At 41.1% G+C, this 24661-nt stretch overlaps 1 protein-coding gene across 5 annotated transcripts in view; it reads right to left on the bottom strand.

Moving 5' to 3' along the window:
* Nucleotides 1–24661, bottom strand: part of LOC128692826 (phosphatidylinositol 4-kinase beta fwd) — a 652994-nt gene that overhangs the window by 157103 nt on the left and 471230 nt on the right. The window contains exon 1 of one of the 5 annotated variants that reach the window (XM_070092188.1): nt 5898–6143. The exons of the other annotated variants lie outside the window; for them this stretch is intronic. The gene's annotated coding sequence lies outside the window, so the exon portion shown is untranslated. Of the gene's footprint in view, nt 1–5897; nt 6144–24661 lie in introns of those variants that run through there. 5 annotated transcript variants of the gene reach the window in all.

The raw sequence follows: 24661 nt of genomic DNA on the forward strand, positions 1-24661 counted from the left end.
GCCGAAATGACATGTTTGCCAAGGATGGGGTTCACTTATCCAGGGCAGGTGTGGGTTTTCTCACTAGCTCAGTTGAGGATGCTGTTAGGGCTTTAAACTAGGATTTGTTAGAGGTATGAGTTTAGGAATGGAAAATAATGAGTGTCGAAATATTGATTTAGGCTTTGATATCATCGAGTAACACAGGGTAATAGTAACAAATTGTGTAAAAGAAAAGCTGAATAGGAAAAATGTTCAAAAGAAAAAAAAATTATGTATTTTATACTTACTGTCGAAGCACCAAAAATAAAATTAATGAATTACGTTTGGTAGCACGTGCTGGGAACTTTGATGTCATTGCATTGTCAGGATATGATTGCCGAGTGTCATATTCAAAAGTTTAAGTTATTCCGTGTAGATAGATATAACGGGAAAGGGGGTGGAGTTGCATTATATGTACGAGAAAGTGTAAATTGTTGCATAAAAACAGGTATAAAAATATATGGATCAGAAACAGAATCTGTTTGGGTAAAGTTTCTAGGTCAAGAAAAACTAATTCTAGATGTAATATACCGATCTCCAGGCTTGAATCACGATAGAGGGGAGACTTCTCTGGACGAAACTGTTAGGGCTTCTAGACACAATATTGTAGTGATAGTAGGGGATTTTAACTTTAGTCAAATTGACTGGACTTCTTTGACTGGTAATCTGGAGCCCAGTGATTTTATGGAAGTAGTTCAGGGCTGTTTTCTGAGACAGTGTTTAACAGAGCCTACCAGAGGTAATAATTTGCTCAACCTAGTCTTGTCAAATAAACACTCGTAAATAATCTGGAGATCGCTGAAGAGCTTTGGACCAAGTGATCACAGATCCATTACCTTTAATATTACCTGGGAGTGCGAGAATAAGGATAATACGGTAAAAGTCCCTGATTTTCGTTCTGCCGATTATACTGGGCTTAGGGAACAGCTGTCTAATCTCGATTGGGGTAATCTAGCTAATGATTTTATTGACGATGATCATACTTTACGAAGGGATCTGCGTTTATGATTTTTTTCTTAATAATGTACAACGTGCTCAGAGTATATAGATTCCCCAGAGAGATATTAGATCAAATAATAACGATCCCAAATGGGTTAACAGGAGGCTAAAGCATCTATTAGGGGAGAAAAGAGGAATTTATAGGGGCATCAAAAGAGGAGAGGTTAACCTTACTGACCAATATGTTTAGTTTAAAAGAGAAGTAAAAAAGGTGATTAGAAAGGCTAAACGTGACTATGAAATTAGAGTTGCTAATGAATCAAAGACTAATCCAAAAGGGTTCTTTCAAGTGTATAGGACGAAGGTGAGGGAAAAAGTAGGACCTCTGAATATTGGGAATGAGAAGCTGACGGATAACGAACTGGAAATGTGTTCTCTATTTAATGATTATTTTTTGACAATCTTCACACAAGACGTAAATGAGATTCCAGAAATTAACAATCATTCAATTCCTGAAGAATTCAAATTAACTAACTTTACTGTCACGAGGGACATGGTTATCAGATACATAAATTAAAACTAAATAAGTCCCCGAGACCCGACGAGTTGTTTTCCAGGGTACTTAAACAATGCAAGATGGAACTTAGCCAGCCATTAACGAGTGTGTTTAATGCGTCCATCTCGAGACGTTAAAGACACCTAATGTAGTTCCTATATTCAAATCGGGGGAATCCCCGGGGGATAAGTCCATTCCATCAAATTACCGTCCAATAAGCCTGATGTCTATAGTAGGCAAATTAACAGAATCTTTTATAGCTATTATTAAAAGTCACCTTGAAGAGCATAATTTGATTAATGAATCTGAGCTTGGGTTCACGAGAGGTCGTTCCTGCCTGACAAATTTACTGCTCTTCAATTAAACATTCGAGGCAGTAGACAGTGAAAAAGAATATGATATTGTTTATTTGGATTTCAGTAAAGCCTTCGATAAAGTACCTCACATAAGACTCTTAAAGTAGTAGCTCATGTGTCTTAATCTCATCAGCTCATGGTACAGGAAGTTAAGAACGTTCTAGCATGGATAGAGTCATGGCTTACCAATAGAAACCAGAGCTTCCATTAAGGGGTCAAATCTGAATGGGGATTAGTCACTAGTGGCGTTCTGGAAGGATCAGTTTTAGGCCCGTTGTTGTTTATAATTCATATCAATGACCTTGATCATGGAATTACAAGTGACATGAACAAATTTGCTGGTGCAAAAATAAGCCGTATGATTCATTCTGAGGAGGATACCAGTGAACTCCAGAAGGATTTGGACAAATTAATGTCTTGGTCTGAAAAGTGGCAGATAAAGTTCAACGTGGACAAGTGTAAAGTCCTAGTCCTTGGTAATGAAAATAACCCTCGAAGTTATAAACAAGGTAAAGTAGAGCTTGATCATACAGAATGTGAAAAAGACTTGGGAGTCATGGTAAGCAGAAATCTAAAGCCAAGACAGCAGCGCCTAAGTGTGCGCAATAAGACTAACATATTATGCACTAGATTTATTTCAAGAAGTATAAGTAACAGAAGTTCAAAACTTATTTTACAGCTCAATACATCACTAGTGAGGCCTCACTTGGATTATGCCGCTCAGTGTTGGTCTCCTTACTACAGGATGGATATAGACTCATTAGAGAACACAAAATGATTTACTGTATAAGGAATTTTCAGTATGAAGATAGACTTAGAGCCTTGAATCTTCACTCTCTGGAGAGACGTAGAATGAGGGGAGATATCACTGAAGAGTATATATGGATGATGGGCACAAACAGGGGAGATATTAATAAAGTACTGAGGATGTCGAACCAGGTAAGAACCAGAAATAATGGATTTAAGTTGGATAAATTTAGATTTAGAAAGGACATAGGTAAGTACTGGTTTTCGAACAGAGTTGTAGATGCGTGGAACAATCTTCCGAGTAGGGTGATAGAGGCTAGGACCTTGGGTGGATTTAAAAAGAGACTGGACAAATACTGTATATGAGTGGAAGGGGCTGGGTTTGATTGGTGTCATGGCTACGGAACTAAATTCTTAGGAAGCTTTGGGTAGTGGTGGTTCTGATAAGGAACTGCCTTGTATGGGCCAGTAGGCCTTTTGCAGTGTTCCTCAATTCTCGTGTTCTTATAAATTAAAAAAAGTATATATTTTTAAACGTATAAGAGAAAATTTTAGAAATGACTTAATTTTAAATGAGTTCGTGCTAATTGACCAGTTTTACCTATTCGGCACAACAAATATATATATATATATATATATATATATATATATATATATATATATATATATATATATATATATATATATATATATATATATATATATATATATATATATATATATATATATATATATATATATATATATATATATATATATATATATATATATATATATATATATATATATATATATATATATATATATATATATATATATATATATATATATATATATATATATATATATATATATATATATATATATATATATATATATATATATATATATATATATATATATATATATATATATATATATATATATATATATATATATATATATATATATATATATATATATATATTATATATATATATATATATATATATATATATATATATATATATATATATATATATATATATATATATTAGTAGAAACTTTGGTTTATACATGTCTTTCTAAATCATTGAAAATATCTACCTAAGACAATAATGGATTCAAGCTGGATAATTTTTTATTTAGAAAGACTATCGAAAGCACAATAAAGTATCACATCTGAGTAGATTTAAAAACAAGTTATGGGACAATACGGGTGAGAATGAACAGGTGTAAGCAGGAGGTGCCTAGCGTGGGGTAGTAGGTCTACTGCAGTGATCCTCTGATGGAAGACGTGAAGAATGACACACTTGTACAACACTGGGGAATCTTTACTCCACAATAGTCAACATTAGGGAATCTTTACTCCACAATAGTCAACATTAGGGAATCTTTACTCCAAAATAGTCAACATTAGGGAATCTTTACTCCACAATAGTCAACACTAGGGAATCTTTACTCCACAATAGTCAACATTAGGGAATCTTTACTCCACAATAGTCAACACTAGGGAATCTTTACTCCACAATAGTCAACACTGGAGAATCTTTACTCCACAATAGTCAACACTGGGGAATCTTTACTCCACAATAGTCAACACTAGGGAATCTTTACTCCACAAGTCAACATTAGGGAATCTTTACTCCACAATAGTCAACACTAGGGAATCTTTACTCCACAATAGTCAACACTAGGGAATCTTTACTCCACAATAGTCAACACTGGGGAATCTTTACTCCACAATAGTCAACATTAGGGAATCTTTACTCCACAATAGTCAACACTGGGGAATCTTTACTCCACAATAGTCAACACTGGGGAATCTTTACTCCACAATAGTCAACATTAGGGAATCTTTACTCCACAATAGTCAACATTAGGGAATCTTTACTCCACAATAGTCAACACTAGGGAATCTTTACTCCACAATAGTCAACACTAGGGAATCTTTACTCCACAATAGTCAACACTAGGGAATCTTTACTCCACAATAGTCAACACTAGGGAATCTTTACTCCACAATAGTCAACATTAGGGAATCTTTACTCCACAATAGTCAACACTGGGGAATCTTTACTCCACAATAGTCAACATTAGGGAATCTTTACTCCACAATAGACAACACTGGGGAATCTTTACTCCACAATAGTCAACACTGGGGAATCTTTACTCCACAATAGTCAACACTGGGGAATCTTTACTCCACAATAGTCAACACTGGGGAATCTTTACTCCACAATAGTCAACACTGGGGAATCTTTACTCCACAATAGTCAACATTAGGGAATCTTTACTCCACAATAGTCAACACTGGGGAATCTTTACTCCACAATAGTCAACACTGGGGAATCTTTACTCCACAATAGTCAACATTAGGGAATCTTTACTCCACAATAGTCAACACTGGGGAATCTTTACTCCAAAATAGTCAACACTGGGGAATCTTTACTCCAAAATAGTCAACATTAGGGAATCTTTACTCCACAATAGTCAACATTAGGGAATCTTTACTCCACAATAGTCAACATTAGGGAATCTTTACTCCACAATAGTCAACATTAGGGAATCTTTACTCCACAATAGTCAACACTAGGGAATCTTTACTCCACAATAGTCAACACTAGGGAATCTTTACTCCACAATAGTCAACACTGGGGAATCTTTACTCCACAATAGTCAACACTGGGGAATCTTTACTCCACAATAGTCAACACTGGGGAATCTTTACTCCACAATAGTCAACACTGGGGAATCTTTACTCCAAAATAGTCAACACTGGGGAATCTTTACTCCAAAATAGTCAACACTGGGGAATCTTTACTCCACAATAGTCAACATTAGGGAATCTTTACTCCACAATAGTCAACATTAGGGAATCTTTACTCCACAATAGTCAACACTGGGGAATCTTTACTCCACAATAGTCAACACTGGGGAATCTTTACTTCACAATAGTCAACACTGGGGAATCTTTACTCCAAAATAGTCAACACTGGGGAATCTTTACTCCAAAATAGTCAACATTAGGGAATCTTTACTCCACAATAGTCAACATTAGGGAATCTCTACTCCACAATAGTCAACACTAGGGAATCTCTACTCCACAATAGTCAACATTGGGGAATCTTTACTCCACAATAGTCAACACTGGGGAATCTCTACTCCACAATAGTCAACATTGGGGAATCTTTACTCCACAATAAAGATTCCCAAATATTGCACACGTGTCCCATTGTTCAACTTGTGTGTTTAAAGCATTTACATCATAACTGAAGACATGTAGAGTTAAAACTTACTGTTGTCGTGTGTTGAAGAAAACGAAAACATAAGAGTGACTTCACTGTTGAAAATAGTGTGTACAAATTGTGGTAGAACGCTCACACTACTACCACTATACATGAAGCAGTGTACAGATACTTCAGGCAGGTGTACACACTTCAAATAGATGTAGGGAGGCACTTGTTGAACACACAACACTGCATGAGAAGTGAGGGAGGGTGGACGGAAGACAAGCAATAGTGACCAAAGAGGATACCCAAGTGACACTGGTGGTGTAGTAGTAGTGAAGGTGATGCCTCACACCCGCCAACACAACCCCTCCCCCCCCCGCTGCCCCTGCTGCCGCCCCCTCATAAACCAGGCCCCCTGTCCCTGCGTACACCCCCCCACATACACCATCACTTCTCTCACTCACACTATATTACCCATTAAACACACACCATAAACACCAATGCAACAAAATATTTTCACAGCAGTCATACAAAATCTCGGGACATTACTCAGTAGCTTCTCAGAAGGCGGCAACCCGCACTCTTTCCAAATGTGTTCATAGCGTCACTGATGATGTCAGAAGTAGTGGTGACGACACCACCACCACAGCCAATCACAAGCAGCCATGAGATCCTCACTGAAAGTCGTGACATCATCATTCAACTCTGAACAGCCAATAGAGAGAAGAGCTCAGCTGGCGACGTCATAACCAGCTTATGAAGTCGCCGGATGAGTGTCCAAAGAACTGATAAAAAATTCTTCCGGTAAAGTATGGTGGTGTTGTGGTGATGGTGGTTGGTCCACATGTTAAGAATTCTTCAGTTGTCACCTTCTGTCCGCCCACCATCACTATCGTATCCTTCCTGCAGTAATCTCCGCCTTCAGCACACATTATATCAAGTCATTTCAGTAGCAATATCACTGCAGACAATGGCATAAAATACTAACACAATGGTAAATGACATACAAATGCACTATAATGTTATTCTTTACTGACAACGTTTTGCCACTGTGAGAGAGAAACGATGACAATAAGGTATGGCATTATTCAACACTTATGTGTGGTTTATCAGTACAGTACCATCAATAAGATGACTTATCTTTGTAAGACACTCCTCATAATTCAACTTGTGACTTTCTTGACCGCTTACATTTTGTCTTATATCTATATGACCTCTCGTCTAAAAATTTTATTCCTATACGCTACAAACCTACTACCTGCGTCCATCCTCCTCCTCTTGACTGTTGTTGTACAAGCCAGGCTTAAGCTGGGTTACAACTACTTCTGGCAGTTTGGCACACACCATGATAATGATGATCAATGCAAAGCACCTGGTCAACCCTGTGGTCACTATTTTCAACACTGTGCTTAACTGTCCACTTACTAAGGAATATAGAGGCTGTATAATAACCTGTGTAATATGACAGGATATCTTATTAATGAAAATACAATACCAGACATATTAAGCAAATTTCATAAATCTGCTTGCAACAGATGCCAACTGTAGATATAAATCTAGATGTACTCCTGTTAATCCTTCTAAGGCCTAGTTCCTAGGCCTTTTGTGTACCTATATGTTCTTGCTCTACCCTCTACAGGACAAATGTAAGGTACACAATAAATTAGCCGCTTCGGCAACAAAATCAATCTAATCCTCCTCCTCCTCCTCCTCCTCCTCCTCCTCCCTACAACCTTCAATGTTCTTATCCAAACATAAGTACTGGTGCCATACTCTCGTACACTCTTGATACACATTCTTCAACACTCCACCATCTACCTTACTCCCCTCACTGATAAACACAGTTCTTGATTTGCAGTTCTTGATACACAGTTCAACACTGCACAATCTACCTTACTTCCCTCACTGATAAACACAGTTCTTGATTTGCAGTTCTTGATACACAATTCAACACTGCAAAATCTACCTTACTTCCCTCACTGATAAACACAGTTCTTGATACACAATTCAACACTGCAAAATCTACCTTACTTTCCTCACTGATAAACACAGTTCTTGATACACAATTCAACACTGCAAAATCTACCTTACTTTCCTCACTGATAAACACAGTTCTTGATACACAATTCAACACTGCAAAATCTACCTTACTTTCCTCACTGATAAACACAGTTCTTGATACACAATTCAACACAGCAAAATCTACCTTACTTTCCTCACTGATAAACACAATTCTTGATACACAATTCAACACTGCAAAATCTACCTTACTTCCCTCACTGATAAACACAGTTCTTGATACACAATTCAACACTGCAAAATCTACCTTACTTTCCTCACTGATAAACACAGTTCAACACTGCACAATCTACCTTACTTCCCTCAGTGTATGATTCACCTTGTCTTTCCAAGACTCACCTGCCAACACATCCACTTCCAAATGTATCAGTACATTCACTTCCTCCAGACTACAACCTCACGTTCTATCTTTCTTTACTTCTTCTTTTTACCAACTTTGTTCTTTACTATCTTCACTGTCAACTTCCTTCTTCTACACACCTTCCTGAAATCAACCAATTTGTATGTTACCTGTGCTCAGTTTCGTGAGTTATCGCCCCGCGGATGACGGAGTGAGGGTGATCGGTGGGGGTAGGGGGTAACGGGTGGTGTGAGGTGACGGGGGGCGATCGGTGAGTCTAACTACCTGCACTGTTCGGGGGTCAACGCCCCCGCGGCCCGGTCCATGACCAGGCCTCACGGTGGATCAAGGCTTCATCAACCAGGCTGTTACTGCTGGCCATACGCATTCCAACGTACGAACCACAGCCTGGTTAATCAGGTACTGACTTTAGGTATCTATTTAGTTCCCTCCTGAAAACAGCCAGGAGTCTATTTATAATCCCTTGTATGTATGACGGAAGGCTGTTTAACAGCCTTGGGCCCCTGACACTTAATGCGTTTTTTTCTCACTGTACTCAGAGCACCCTTGCTTTTCATTGGGGATTATGTTGCACAGTCTGTTTTGTGTTTTGCTTTCAAAGGGAGTGATTTGTGTGTGCAGATTTGGGACCAGTCCCTCTAGAATTTTCCAGGTATAAACTATGATGTACCTTTCTACCAGAGCATATCATTGTACTTGACAATAATGACTGGTTCTACCAGAGCAGATCACTGTACCTGGCAATAATGACTGGTTCTACCAGAGCATATCATTGTACTTGACAATAATGACTGGTTCTACCAGATCAGATCACTGTACCTGACAATAATGACTGGCTCTACCAGAGCATATCATTGTACTTGACAATAATGACTGGTTCTACCAGATCAGATCACTGTACCTGACAATAATGACTGGTTCTACCAGATCAGATCACTGTACCTGACAATAATGACTGGTTCTACCAGATCAATCACTGTACCTGACAACAATGACTGGTTCTACCAGACCACTCACTGTACTTGACAACAATGACTGGTTCTACCAGATCAATCACTGTACCTGACAACAATGACTGGTTCTACCAGACCACTCACTGTACCTGACAACAATGACTGGTTCTACCAGATCAATCACTGTACCTGACAACAATGACTGGTTCTACCAGACCACTCACTGTACTTGACAACAATGACTGGTTCTACCAGACCACTCACTGTACTTGACAACAATGACTGGTTCTACCAGACCACTCACTGTACCTGACAACAATGGCTGGTTCTACCAGATCAATCACTGTACCTGACAACAATGACTGGTTCTACCAGATCAATCACTGTACCTGACAACAATGGCTGGTTCTACCAGATCAATCACTGTACCTGACAACAATGGCTGGTTCTACCAGATCAATCACTGTACCTGACAACAATGACTGGTTCTACCAGATCAATCACTGTACCTGACAACAATGACTGGTTCTACCAGATCAATCACTGTACCTGACAACAATGGCTGGTTCTACCAGACCACTCACTGTACCTGACAACAACGACTGGTTCTGCCAAACCACTCACTGTACTTGACAAAAATGACTGGTTCTACCAGACCACTCACTGTACCTGACAACAATGACTGGTTCTACCAGACCACTCACTGTACCTGACAACAATGACTGGTTCTACCAGATCAATCACTGTACCTGACAACAATGACTGGTTCTACCAGATCAATCACTGTACCTGACAACAATGACTGGTTCTACCAGATCAATCACTGTACCTGACAACAATGACTGGTTCTACCAGATCAATCACTGTACCTGACAACAATGGCTGGTTCTACCAGATCAATCACTGTACCTGACAACAATGGCTGGTTCTACCAGATCAATCACTGTACCTGACAACAATGGCTGGTTCTACCAGATCAATCACTGTACCTGACAACAATGGCTGGTTCTACCAGATCAATCACTGTACCTGACAACAATGGCTGGTTCTACCAGATCAATCACTGTACCTGACAACAATGGCTGGTTCTACCAGATCAATCACTGTACCTGACAACAATGGCTGGTTCTACCAGATCAATCACTGTACCTGACAACAATGGCTGGTTCTACCAGATCAATCACTGTACCTGACAACAATGGCTGGTTCTACCAGATCAATCACTGTACCTGACAACAATGGCTGGTTCTACCAGATCAATCACTGTACCTGACAACAATGACTGGTTCTACCACAAAATACAACAAAAATGTAACACTGGAGAGGTCATTAAATTCGTGAAAATAAAAAACAACTTCAATACATGCCTTTGTAATATTTCTGTTTATATTTAAAATTCTCCGCGACCCTAAAAATATCTGATTTTGAGTTTTTAAGATCTAATCTGATATTTTTTTTTCTATCCTATTGGCACCTACATAGTCCAGATTAACTGTAAAAATACCTTAAGTAGAACATAAGAACATAAGAACGAAGGAACACTGCAGAAGGCCTACTGGCCCATGCGAGGCAGGTCCAAGTCTCCTACCGGCTTAAGCCAATGCACCCAACCTAGTCAGGTCAGGTCACATTGACTTAAGGGAGGAACACGGCAACCGACCTGGTAGCACAAGCTATCAGGTCTAACTCACACCCACCCACATCCACTCATGTATTTATCCAACCTATTTTTAAAGCTACACAACGTTCTGGCCTCTATAACGGTACTTGGGAGTTTGTTTCACTCATCCACAACTCTATTACCAAACCAGTACTTTCCTATATCCTTCCTGAATCTGAATTTTTCCAACTTAAAACCATTGCTGCGAGTCCTGTCTAGGCTAGATATTTTCAGCACACTATTTACATCCCCTTTATTTATTCCTGTCTTCCATTTATACACCTCAATCATATCCCCCCTAATTCTACGTCTTTCTAGAGAGTGCAGTTTCAGGGCCCTTAGTCTATCCTTAAGTAAGTATATACCAGCATTTAGCGTTAAAACCGAGCAGACTGAGACATTCTCTAGTTACTGCCAGGATATCAATTTATTTAGAAAATTGTCTATTAAAAATATACACAGTTCAAAGCAGAAAGTAAACATTCTTAATTAAAGCCCAACAACACTGAAAATTTGAAGTCTATCAGAATAAGCATTCTGCAGTAATTGCTCTGAATTCCAGGGTTTCAATTTTTTTTTTAACAATTTAAGTCAAGATGAAGATTGGACACAATTGCAACATTTGGGCATCTTTATTGTAGACGTTTCGCCATCCAGTGGCTTTATCAATACAAATTCTTGGACATAACTGAAACTTGACTCACGAAATCGTAATGACAGGATTGCAAACAAACGCGACGGGCTGGAGTTTTGAGACTCTCTGACCGCGGGTTCAATCCCGGCCGGGGTATGGTTTGTTTACATAACTGGAAGACAGTAGATATATACAGAATATGAGGTAATCAGTCCCTCACGACTGAAGTTGGTGAAGAACACCAACTCCAAGACTGAGGGAATAATTACCTCGTATCCTTTTTCTTTTCTGCAAGGTTGATGGACTGATTACATCGTCTTTATTTCACTACCACACTTTCTGCCTCTGTATTTGACTGAAGAAGCCTATTGTGTAGGCGAAACTCAACTGTTGCACGTGTGTCTTAATCACCAACTTGTCGGTATTTTATACCATTTTCAACAAGTTTGTATTTACTCTTGTTACCCGGCCCTGAGCCAGGCTTGTCTGGTGCTTGCCGGGTCAACCAGGCTGTTGCTGGCCATCTGGTCTACATATCCAACACAACCTGGTTAATCTGGAAACCAATATCACTATTTACTAAAATTGAGACTTATGCAACCCAATAAGAATGCGAACCTTGCTTTCTATACGACACACCAGGGCTGATTTAAAGCCTATCAGAAGAATCATTCTCCAGTTATCACATAGATTACAATGATTGCAAGTTTCTTTAACTAATACTGACAAACTTGCCCGTGCACAAACTATATTTAATGGCTACTATACTTGACATAACATACATCAACCATTAAATATTTGATGTTCAAAAGAGGAAAACTCACAAGCTTTTACACACAAAATTAGCACATATTTGCCTACACTTTAACTTCACTCTTCACTGTTATGGAAGGTTTGAAGCCCAGCAGGAAGGGTCGTCCAAGTTACTGCACCTTGTGCAGGGATCTTGGAATGACTTGTACAACTTTGGTAGTAGTGCACCCACACATGTCACAAACTGAAAGGAGAAACGAGCACTGAAGCAGGCCTACTGGTCCATGTTAGGCAGGTCCAAGTCACCTACTGGCCCAAGCCAGTAAGCTCCCAGTCACATCCACTTAAGAAGGAAGAAGCACTGCATCAAATCTACTGACCCAAGCTAGTCACTTCTAACTCACACCCACTCATGTATTTCTCTAACCTATTTTAAAACTACACAACATTTTAGCTTCAAAAACGTTACTAGGGAGTTTGTTCCACTTATCCACAACTCTATTAGTAAACCAGTGCTTTCCTATACCCTTTCTAGGAGTTCTGGTTAGCAGTAATCTGAAACCAAGACAACAGTGCATAAGTGTTCGCAATAAAGCTAATAGAATCCTTGGCTTCATATCAAGAAGCATAAATAATAGGAGTCCTCAGGTTGTTCTTCAACTCTATACATCCTTGGTTAGGCCTCATTTAGATTATGCTGCACAGTTTTGGTCACCGTATTACAGAATGGATATAAATTCTCTGGAAAATGTACAAAGGAGGATGACAAAGTTGATCCCATGTATCAGAAACCTTCCCTATGAGGATAGACTAAGGGCCCTGAAACTGCACTCTCTAGAAAGACGTAGAATTAGGGGGGATATGATTGAGGTGTATAAATGGAAGACAGGAATAAATAAAGGGGATGTAAATAGTGTGCTGAAAATATCTAGCCTAGACAGGACTCGCAGCAATGGTTTTAAGTTGGAAAAATTCAGATTCAGGAAGGATATAGGAAAGTACTGGTTTGGTAATAGAGTTGTGGATGAGTGGAACAAACTCCCAAGTACCGTTATAGAGGCTAGAACGTTGTGTAGCTTTAAAAATAGGTTGGATAAATACATGAGTAGATGTGGGTGGGTGTGAGTTAGACCTGATAGCTTGTGCTACCAGGTCGGTTGCCGTGTTCCTCCCTTAAGTCAATGTGACCTGACCTGACTAGGTTGGGTGCATTGGCTTAAGCCGGTAGGAGACTTGGACCTGCCTCGCATGGGCCAGTAGGCCTTCTGCAGTGTTCCTTCGTTCTTATGTTCTTATGTTCTTAAATCTTAATTTTTTCCTGCTGCGAATCCTGTCTTGCTTAGATATTTTTACCATGTTAATTGCATCTCCTTTATTTATTCCTATGTTCCATTTATACACCTCACTCATATTCTCCTAATTCTACGCCTTTCTAGAGAAAGCTGATTCAGGGCTCTCAGTCTATCCTCGTGGGAAAGATTTGATATATGAGATCAACTTGGTCATCCTTTGTAAGTTTTCCAGCGCATTTATATCCATTCCATAATACGGTGGCCAGAACTATGCAGCATAATCTAACCAACGATATAAGCAGTTGAAGAATAACCTGAGGACTCCTGTTATTTATACTTCTTGATATGAAGCCAAGAATTCTATTCGCTTTATTGCGAACACTTATGCAGTGTTGTTTTGGTTTCAGATTACTGCTAACCAGAACTATTAAATCTTTTTCACAATTAGTGATTTTAATATCTGGTTTAGAACAACACGGAAGAAACTACTATGACATATTTATTAGAAAACGTTTCGGTCCTGGGACCTGGATCACTTCTAACATACAGAATGTATGTATGTATAATGTTCGCCAAGACAGGAGTCCTGGCACGGGACTAAATCTTGCAATGACCAGTCTCTGGCTCCCGAAAGGAGACAGGGTTCTGCAATGTTGCAACGTATGCTGCTCAAGCACTGTTCTAGTGCGTCTCATAACCGACAATGCCGTATGTACTCCTAACTGTGAACACTAGCGAGGAGGAGGATATGTCGTTATCACGGGCAACAGTTTGTCTGGTTCGTTGACTCCATGGTATACTAGTGTAGCCGCAGTCCTCTCTGGGTCTTCTTCGGGAAGGGACATCAGTGCTAGTTGCCTGCGGAGTGTCTCAGTAGCTTGGTACTCCAGGAGATAAGTGTGTTAGGGGGCGCTGGACAACGTGCTTGCAGTGCTGGCACATTTCCTCCTCTGCCTTGTCTACTATCATCTTGGCAGTGGGAAAGCCCAAACGAAGCCGATGGATGGCGGTACACTGCCCCCTGGACTAGCTTCTATCATATGAAAGGGGTTCTTCCTGAGTCGTTGCTCGGTACCACTGTTGAGATGGGGTATCACCTAGGACCTCCCCGATAAGTTTCATTGCTGGCGGCCACCAGTTTGGTCTGGCGTAGGGTGATGGGGACAGTAATCCCAAAATGTAGATAAGCTGCCTTGGCCGCATCATCTGCCGCCTCATTCCCCCGGATGCCAGCATGGCTAGGGATTCAGTTCAACTTCGTTCGATCTATTACCCTGAACTTCTAAGGCTGTCATTATGCACAGAGGTTGAAATACAGTATATATAAGCGGAGAATGAGGTGTGACACATGGTGACCTGAAGAATGCCATGTTGGGATGAGGACGGGTAGACGATGAGATCATGCGACTCCTGTGTTGCTGGGTAGGTGGTGCTTTGCCTGCTTGAGTATCATGTATCCTAATGTTTTAGAAGTTTTGTGGTTTCCAGCGTTACCTTCTATTGTTATTATTATTATAATCAAAAAGAAGCGCTAAGCCACAAGGGCTATACAGCGCAAACCTTCTATTGTGTCGGTGACGGCGATCAGCGAGGCTTCGAGACACCGTCGGCGTCTACCTGGAGTTTACCTGGAGAGAGTTCCGGGGGTCAACGCCCCCGCGGCCCGGTCTGTGACCAGGCCTCCTGGTGGATCAGAGCCTGATCAGCCAGGCTGTTGCTGCTGGCTGCACGCAAACCAACGTACGAGCCACAGCCCGGCTGGTCAGGAACCGACTTGAGGTGCTTGTCCAGTGCCAGCTTGAAGACTGCCAGGGGTCTGTTGGTAATCCCCCTTATGTATGCTGGGAGGCAGTTGAACAGTCTCGGGCCCCTGACACTTATTGTATGGTCTCTTAACGTGCTAGTGACACCCCTGCTTTTCATTGGGGGGGGATGTTGCATCGTCTGCCAAGTCTTTTCCTTTCGTAGTGAGTGATTTTCGTGTGCAAGTTCGGTACTAGTCCCTCTAGGATTTTCCAGGTGTATATAATCATGTATCTCTCCCGCCTGCGTTCCAGGGAATACAGGTTTAGGAACCTCAAACGTTCCCAGTAATTGAGGTGTTTTATCTCCGTTATGCGCGCCGTGAAGGTTCTCTGTACATTTTCTAGGTCAGCAATATCACCTGCCTTGAAAGGTGCTGTTAGTGTGCAGCAATATTCCAGCCTAGATAGAACAAGTGACCTGAAGAGTGTCATCATGGGCTTGGCCTCCCTAGTTTTGAAGGTTCTCATTATCCATCCTGTCATTTTTCTAGCAGATGCGATTGATACAATGTTATGGTCCGTGAAGGTGAGATCCTCCGACATGATCACTCCCAGGTCTTTGACGTTGGTGTTTCGCTCTATTTTGTGGCCAGAATTTGTTTTGTACTCTGATGAAGATTTAATTTCCTCGTGTTTACCATATCTGAGTAATTGAAATTTCTCATCGTTGAACTTCATATTGTTTTCTGCAGCCCACTGAAAGATTTGGTTGATGTCCGCCTGGAGCCTTGCAGTGTCAGCAATGGAAGACACTGTCATGCAGATTCGGGTGTCATCTGCAAAGGAAGACACGGTGCTGTGGCTGACATCCTTGTCTATGTCGGATATGAGGATGAGGAACAAGGTGGGAGCGAGTACTGTGCCTTGTGGAACAGAGCTTTTCACCGTAGCTGCCTCGGACTTTACTCTGTTGACTACTACTCTCTGTGTTCTGTTAGTGAGGAAATTAAAGATCCATCGACCGACTTTTCCTGTTATTCCTTTAGCACGCATTACGCCATGGTCACACTTGTCGAAGGCTTTTGCAAAGTCTGTATATATTACATCTGCATTCTTTTTGTCTTCTAGTGGATTTAGGACCTTGTCGTAGTGATCCAATAGTTGAGACAGACAGGAGCGACCTGTTCTAAACCCATGTTGCCCTGGGTTGTGTAACTGATGGGTTTCTAGATGGGTGGTGATCTTGCTTAGGACCCTTTCAAAGATTTTCATGATATGGGATGTTAGTGCTATCGGTCTGTAGTTCTTTGCTGTTGCTTTACTGCCCCCTTTGTGGAGTGGGGCTATGTCTGTTGTTTTTAGTAACTGTGGGACGACCCGCGTGTCCATGCTCCCTCTCCATAGGATGGAAAAGGCTCGTGATAGGGGCTTCTTGCAGTTCTGGCCCTGGGGCAGAGTGCATGGGCATGTCATTTATCGCCTGTTCGAAGTCATTTGGCATCAGGATAACATCGGATAGGCTTGTGTTGACCAAATTTTGTGGCGCTCTCATAAAAAATTCATTTTGATCTTCGACTCTCAGTCTGGTTAGCGGCTTGCTAAAAACTGAGTCATATTGGGACTTGAGTAGCTCACTCATTTTCTTGCTGTCTTCTGTGTAGGACCCATCTTGTTTAAGTAGGGGCCCAATACTGGACGTTGTTCTCGATTTTGATTTGGCATAGGAGAAGAAATACTTTGGGTTTCTTTCGATTTCATTTATGGCTTTTAGTTCTTCCCGCGATTTCTGACTCCTAAAGGATTCTTTTAGCTTAAGTTCGATGCTTGCTATTTCTCTGACCAGTGTCTCCCTACGCATTTCAGATATATTGACCTCTTTTAGCCGCTCTGTTATTCTTTTCTGTCGCCTGTAAAGGGAGCGCCTGTCTCTTTCTATTTTACATCTACTCCTCCTTTTTCTTAGAGGAATAAGCCTTGTGCATACATCGAGTGCCACCGAGTTAATCTGTTCTAGGCATAAGTTGGGGTCTGTGTTGCTTAGTATATCTTCCCAGCTTATATCGGTTAGGACTTGGTTTACTTGGTCCCACTTTATGTTTTTGTTATTGAAGTTGAATTTGGTGAATGCTCCCTCGTGACTAGTCTCATTATGTCGGTCTGGGGCTCTGCGCATACATGTCTGAACCTCAATTATGTTGTGATCTGAGTATATTGTTTTTTATATGGTGACATTTCTTATCAGATCATCATTGTTAGTGAAGATGAGGTCTAGTGTATTCTCCAGTCTAGTAGGCTCTATTATTTGCTGGTTTAAATTGAATTTTGTGCAGAGATTTAAAAGCTCGTGTGAGTGTGAGTTTTCAACAGAGCTGCCTCCTGGTGTTATTACTGCAACAATATTATTTGCTATATTCCTCCATTTTAGGTGCCTTAAGTTTAAATCCCCCAGGAGCAAGATGTTGGGTGCAGGAGCTGGAAGATTTTCCAGACAGTGGTCAATTTTTAACAGCTGTTCCTGGAATTGCTGGGATGTTGCATCCGGAGGCTTGTAGACTACCACAATGACTAGGTTTTGGTTCTCGACCTTTACTGCTAAAACTTCCACTACATCATTTGAGGCATTAAGCAGTTCTGTGTAAACAAGTGACTCTGCAATGTACAGGCCAACCCCCCCCCCCCCTTTTGCCTGTTCACTCTGTCACATCTGTATAGGTTGTAACCTGGGATCCATATTTCGTTGTCCAAGTGATCCTTTATGTGGGTCTCAGTGAAAGCCGCGAACATTGCCTTTGCCTCTGCAAGCAGTCTGGTTCGGTGAGAACGAGTTGTAAACAAACCATACCACGGGTGAGGTTAGAACCCGCGATCAGTCTCAAAACTCCAGACCGACACGTTAGCCACTGGGCCAGCTAGCTTAATGATTCATCCAACTAGGTATATTTTTACACTAAAGGAAGGTTAGCATAGGCACCACTGTGACTACAAATGCAAGTTTTTACAGACGAATCTCCCGCTAGCATAACCGTGACGAACTCTAGCTCAAGAACGAGCTGTGCCTCATCCTAGATCATCAAATGCCCCATGGAGTCTCTGTGGAGGACACAGGCGTACCTTAAATTGTCTCTGTCACTGGCACTACGATGCTCGTTCAGACGGACAGCAAGATCTCTGCCTCTTTCGCCTACAGATTTCTTGAAACAGAATCCACAGGGGATGGCATAGACGTCTGCTGTGGAAGTTAGAGGTGTGACATCACCACATGGGAGCACTATGAACTGGGCTGTTCGATGGGCGGTTTGGTGAGTATAGCTTGTTCTTTGAGTCTGCAATCTCGGATGAAGGAAGATGGAAAGTGAAGACGTGTAAAGGCTTGTGTTATGTAAATACATTCTTGAAATTAAGACACACGTGCAACATCTGGGTATCTTTATTGTAGACGTTTTGCCATCCAGTGGCTTTATCAATATTCTAGGACATGACTTGAAGACAGTAGGACTATGTACAGAAGATGAGGTAATCAGTCCCTCAACCTTGGAGTAGGTGCGAAGAGCACCGTAGTCGTGCTCTTCGCACCTACTCCAAGGTTGAGGAACTGATTACCTCATCTTCTGTACATAGTCCTACTGTCTTCAAGTTGTGTCCTAGAATTTGTATTGATAAAGCCACTGGATGGCGAAACGTCTACAATAAAGATACCCAGATGTTGCACGTGTGTCTTAATTTCATCTTGTCGGTATTACAGTACACCATTCTTGCACAAATACATTCTTCTTCAAGAAAACAAGGGCTGGAGGTGCGAAAAGCTCTCAGGAAGAAGCTAATGAGGACTCATCTTTTAGTGCGGGTGTCTTGGTGTGAACAGAATTGTATAAGATCGTCCTTGTTAGTAGGTTTTCTATACATTTTGAAGAGAAGTTTGTCACTGTCGGGAGATCTGCACAGGAGGACGTCGAGGAAAGGAAGCTTGTCATCCTTATTGAGTTCAAGTGTAAACTTTATTGATGGCTCGGCTGCATTGATCTTGTTGAGAAGGGCCTAGATACTGAGACGTCAAGATAGAAAACCAATATATCATTTTGGTGTTGTCGCAAACTTGCTTATGTCGCTATTTATTCCCTCATCAAGGCCGTTTAGGTAAAATGTGAACAATAAGGAGCCCAGACAAATGGTTCAGAGAACCACCAAGTATTGTACATGTATGTAATTTATCAACAAGGAACTCAACACTGACCCCCGTACAACACAGCTTGTGACGCGTCCCCACTCTGATTTCTCTCAGTTTATGTAAACACTGTTGCCTATCTGTCAAGTTTCTCCTATTCCGTGTACTACTTTCCTCTATAACCTCCGATGTGGAACTCTATCAAAAGCCTTACTGAAGTTTTTATCATATTTCTCTCATGTTAATCTTGTTAATTAACAAAAATGCACTCATTCAATCTATAAGATTTTTTTTTTCAAAATCTTGCTATACACACTTAAGGTATTTTTAAACATGTGTTGGACACTTACATGAGCATGATTGATTGGGTATCTTTACTGTTGAAATGTTTCGCCTACACAGTAGGCTTCTTCAGTCAAATACAGAGGCAACAGGTGTAGTAGTGAAATGATGATATAATCAGTCCACCAACCTTGGGAAAATAGTATCTAAGGTGATCAGTCCCTCAGCCTGGATTACATTGTATGAGGTTGGCCGGTATTGCCGGCCGGGGTCTTCTCCAGATGGTGACCCGGCCCTCAGCCTGGAGAAGAGTTCAAACCAAGGAGCTCAACTCTTCTCCAGGCTGAGGGACTGACCACCTCAAATACTATTTCCCCAAGGTTGACGGACTGTTTACATCTTTAATTCACTATTACACCAGCTGCCTCTCTAACTGAAGAAGCCTACTGTGTAGGCGAAATGTTTCAACGATAAAGATACCCAACTGTCGCACGTGTCTTAATCATCAACTTGTCGGAATTTTATACAATTTTCAACATATCAGTAGGCCTTGCCTAGCATGGGTAGGTAGAAGATTGAGACACTTATGCAACATATGAGCCACACAGTGGCTTCTTCAGTCCAATACAAAGCAGAGGGGGGTAAGGAGAGTAGTAGTTTGAGGTAATCAGTCCCTCAGCCTGGAATCGATGTGTTCAGTCCATCACTCTTGTAGACAGTACAGTATATGGCCGGAAAAGTGGCTTATATACTGTAGTCAGGTGAGTGGAAGCAGAAGGCGGTGGGATCACAGTGGAACCATCAACAAGTGTAAGTAGATCTTCGTCCAAAGGCTGGACAAGTATTGAAGAATGCCTTGTATCAAGACCCGATGATGTTGCAGTGTCTCAATCTTCAACTTGTCGGTTTTCAAACCATTTATCACATGCGTAGGTAGAGCCTACCACAGTGATCCAGTGGCGAAACGTTTCTTCAATAAAGATTCCCATGTCTTGCATAAGTGTCTCAATTCTTCAACTTGTCGGTTTTCAAAACCATTCATCACATCTGCCAGACACTGCAACATCATGGGATCTTGGTACAAAGACTTCAACGCTTGCCCAACCTTTGGACGACAACCTACTTACACTAGTGGCAGGTCCCACTGTGATCCCGCCTCCTCCTGCTTCAACTCATCTCACCGCAGTATATAAGCCACCTCTCTGGCTATGCTGCACTTCCTACAAGAGTGATGGACTGAACACATCGATTCCAGGTTGAGGGACTGATTACCTCAAACTTCTACTCTCCTTACCCATTTCTACTTTGTATTGGACTGATGAAGCTATTACGTGGCGAAACGTTTCTTCAATAAAGATTCCCATGTGTTGCATAAGTGTCTCAATTCTTCAACTTGTCGGTTTTCAAAACCATTCATCACACAGTGATCCTCTAATTGGGATTCCTGTATTTCTGTTTGATCTACTTAAATACAGACTGTTCTATGCAAGGCACGTAAATTAACTTATGTTTACCAACAACTGACAAACAACAACAAAATAAAGAGGCGGAATACGTCTGGCAGCGCGGGATGTGCAGCTCTTTAGCAGGACACAAGTGCATCTAAAGCGACATTTTACTGTGGCAACGTTTCCCTCTCCGTTGTTAACCCGTTACGGCTTGATAAAGCTCCTGGAGAGCGAAACGTTGTCACAATAAAATGTTACATTAGTTGCACTTGTGTCTTTTACTTAGAATATTATCGGTAATTCAACCAACATTATTACTGACCATTAGAAGAATGGTATCCCTACACACTGTTAGTTGGTATCCCTACACGCTGTGTCAGTTGGTATCCCCACGCACGCTGTGTCGCCTGGTATCCCCCACACGCTGTGTTAGTTATCCTCACACACGTTGTGTTAGTTGATATCCCCCACACACGGTGTCTTGGTATCCCCCACACACACTGTGTTGGTATCTCTACACACGGTGTCTTGGTATCCTCACACACGCTGTGTTAGTTGGTATCCTCACACTTGCTGTGTTAGTATCCCCCACACATTGTGTTAGTTGGTATCCCCACACAGCGTTAGTTGGTATCCCTCAAACATAGTGTTAGTTTGTATCCCCCACACACAGTTGGTATCCCCACGCACGTTATGTTAGTTGGTATCCCTCACACACGCTGTGTTAGGTTATAGTGTGAGGAATAAAGGCATAAAGAGTGTTAAGTGTGCGAGTGGTGAAGGTTACCTGACTGTGGTGGTGCTGGTGTGGGGGGCGTAACTCTACCCTTACCCTGCTTGTATTACCTAACAACTTCACCTCTCAGGCACTACGCACTCAAGTGCTTGCTGCCTTTTGCGTTCAAGTAAGACAAAGTGCTTCAATGACATACTCGTGATCACCTGTCATTCACCTAAGTGAATTTGTGTACACATGTGAACGGCACCTTGAGTGCTACTGTATGTAACAATGCTGGCGGATGTGAAATTACTAAGGGATAAGAGTCTCAGAGGACGGGCAGGTCAATTCAAAACACTCGGGACAAAAAACCCGCAGTGACAGTGCAAAGTTGGTTGGTTTTGAAGAATGAGACACTTGTGCAACATCTGGGATTTTTTATTGAGGAAACGTTTCGCTATACAGTGGCTTCATCAGTCCAATACAGAGAACGGTAGAAAAATAGTAGTGTTTGAGGTAATCAGTCCCTCAGCCTGGAATCAATGTGTCCAATCAGTCTTGAAGTACACTATATGGTGTACATATTCTGTACTTTTTTCAAGACTGATAGACTAAACACATTGATTCCAGGCTGAGGGACTGATTACCTCAAACTACTACTATTCTCCTACCGTTTTTCTTTATACCGAACTGATGAAGTCACTATGCGGCGAAACGTTTCCAGAATAAAGGGTCTCAAATGCTGCACAAGCGTTTCATTTATCAACGAGGAGAAAGAAGACCATACACGAAATACAACCTGGAGGGCTGCAGACAACGTCTACTCATCTGGAATGTGTTCCGGGGATCAACGCCCCCACGACCCGTTCCATGACCAGGTCTCCAGGTCGATCAAGGCCTCATCAACTAGCCTGTTACTGCTGGCTACATGCAATCCAATGTACGAACCACAGCCCAGTTGGTCAGGTACTGACTTTAGGTGCCTCTCCAGTTCCCTCTTGAAGACAGCTAGGAGTCTATTTTAATCCTCTTTATGCACGATGGGAGGCTGTTGAACAGTCTTGGGCCCCTGACACTTAATGTGTTTTCTCTTAGTGTACTCACCGTACATATAAGTTCAGTTAAGTACTTCAAATACTGGGAACGTTTGAAGTCCCTTGACAAGTACTCCAAGGAGCGCAGGTAAGAAAAATACATCATAACTTACACCTGGAAAATCCTAGAGGGACTAGTCCTAAATTTACACACGGAAATTACTACCCATGAAGGCAAAAGACTAGGAGTAGGTGTGCCGTGAGTACACACAGAAAATACAGTGTCAAGTTTGTTCAACAGTCTTCCATCATATATAAGGGGGATTACAAATAGACCCCTGGCTGTCTTCAAGAGGGAACTGGACAGATACCTAAAGTTAGTGTTCACAACATCGTGGTGGAGGAGAATCCAGATTCTCCTCCACCACGATGCTGTGAACACTAACTCCAAGGCTGAGGGACTGATTACCTCATCTTTTGTATATAGCTCTACTGTCTTCCAATTATGTCCTTGGATTTGTATTGATAAAGCCACTGGATGGCGAAACGTCTACAATAAAGATATCCAGATGTTGCACATGTGTCTCAACTTTCATATTGTCGGTATTTTATACCTTTCTTGCACAAGGTGTAAACTATAATGCATCTTTTTCGCCTGTGTTCCAGGGAGAACGGCTCGAAGAACCTCAAAAGTTCCCAGTAATTAAGGTGCTTGACTGTTAGGGTGCAGCAATATGGCAAGGAGAATCTCTCGGGATTCATACCGGCATATTGTATGATAAAAGTATTACCTGTGAACGATTTTGAGGGTCACAGTCCCTTGACAGTCCTGGTTGACTGCATGATTAATCAGGCTGCTAGTGCTGGCCGTACGCAGTCCATTTTAAACAACAGTCTAGCTAACTGTACGCTCTTCTTAAGGTCCGTCTTGCAGAATGCCAAAGGTCTGTTTAGTGAGCTATTAATGAGACTAAAGACTGACAATCCAAATTAATTTTTCATGCTATCTCAAAAATAACTGAAATAACTTTAACCTTACTCTTGTTCTAGTAGCCACTGACAGCATTCCCATGCACTCTTCCCAAGCAGAGTAAATAAGTATACTATCTCACACCAGCATGACTGGTGTGATATAGATTTTTGCTGCTTTGCCATGGTTCTGAGCCCCAATCTGATCAGCGAGTTCTTCAAGATCGTATCATTATGATTTGATGAATTAGTAACCCAAGCATAGATTTTACAAGTTCCCATTTTCTGTTGGCTGTGATTTACAGTATTTTTTTTTTATTCTGAATAAGTACTGTGACTGGGGGCAGCTGAATGTCCTGAATTTTATGTGACAGCTGGTACACTGTTCTCATGTGCCTCGTTATTTCCTGCAGTATCTGCATCACTAATCACGCATACAATATCACTAATCACACATACAATATCACTAATCACACATACAATATCTCCCCCATATTCTATTTTATTGGTTTCATATCAAGAAGCATAAATATTAATAGTCCTCAGGTTTATACTTCAATTTTATGGATCCTTGTTAATGTCTCGTTTAGATTATGTTGTTCAATTCTGGGTTCCATTTCACAAAACGATTATAAATACGTTGAAAATCACAAAATAATGATGAAGTTGATTCTCTGTATCAGAAACCTTTCTTATGAAAATAGAAGGTGCTGAACTAACATTCTATGGAGAGGCGGAGA

The sequence above is a fragment of the Cherax quadricarinatus genome, chromosome 38 (genome assembly GCF_038502225.1).
Source record: "Cherax quadricarinatus isolate ZL_2023a chromosome 38, ASM3850222v1, whole genome shotgun sequence".
Lineage (NCBI taxonomy): Eukaryota > Metazoa > Arthropoda > Malacostraca > Decapoda > Parastacidae > Cherax > Cherax quadricarinatus.